Genomic DNA, 1235 nt, shown 5'->3' with positions numbered 1-1235 from the left:
CAAGTAGGTAAATCCTTTGTTGACTGTACGTCGTTACGCAGCTTTGTCTCGCTCAAGGACGAAGTCCTAAGTTACATGCAAATATCATGGACATGAGGAAAATATCAGTGGAAATGAGGAAAATATCAGTGGACATGAGGAAAATATCAGTGGAAATGAGGAAAATATCAGTGGACATGAGGAAAATATCAGTGGAAATGAGGAAAATATCAGTGGACATGAGGAAAATATCAGTGGATATGAGGAAAATATCAGTGGATATGAGGAAAATATCAGTGGATATGAGGAAAATATCAGTGGACATGAGGAAAATATCAGTGGACATGAGGAAAATATCAGTGGAAATGAGGAAAATATCAGTGGACATGAGGAAAATATCAGTGGAAATGAGGAAAATATCAGTGGATATGAGGAAAATATCAGTGGAAATGAGGAAAATATCAGTGGACATGAGGAAAATATCAGTGGATATGAGGAAAATATCAGTGGACATGAGGAAAATATCAGTGGATATGAGGAAAATATCAGTGGATATGAGGAAAATATCAGTGGATATGAGGAAAATATCAGTGGACATGAGGAAAATATCAGTGGACATGAGGAAAATATCAGTGGACATGAGGAAAATATCAGTGGATATGAGGAAAATATCAGTGGAAATGAGGAAAATATCAGTGGACATGAGGAAAATATCAGTGGAAATGAGGAAAATATCAGCGGACATGAGGAAAATATCAGTGGACATGAGGAAAATATCAGTGGAAATGAGGAAAATATCAGTGGACATGAGGAAAATATCAGTGGACATGAGGAAAATATCAGTGGAAATGAGGAAAATATCAGTGGACATGAGGAAAATATCAGTGGAAATGAGGAAAATATCAGTGGACATGAGGAAAATATCAGTGGAAATGAGGAAAATATCAGTGGATATGAGGAAAATATCAGTAGACACGACGAAAACATCAGTCGACATGAGGAAAATACCAGTGGACATGAGGAAAATATCAGTGGAAATGAGGAAAATATCATGGACATGAGGAAAATATCAGTGGACATGAGAAAATATCAGTGGATATGAGGAAAATATCATGGACATGAGGAAAATATCAGTGGACATGAGAAAATATCAGTGGATATGAGGAAAATATCATGGACACGAGGAAAATATCAGTGGATATGAGGAAAATATCAGTGGACATGAGGAAAATATCAGTGGACATGAGGAAAATATC

Source organism: Penaeus japonicus, unplaced genomic scaffold (genome assembly GCF_977035675.1).
Source record: "Penaeus japonicus unplaced genomic scaffold, GWHDUDI00000001_assembly GWHDUDI00000015, whole genome shotgun sequence".
In the NCBI taxonomy this organism is placed as follows: domain Eukaryota; kingdom Metazoa; phylum Arthropoda; class Malacostraca; order Decapoda; family Penaeidae; genus Penaeus; species Penaeus japonicus.
This window is presented reverse-complemented; position numbering follows the sequence as displayed.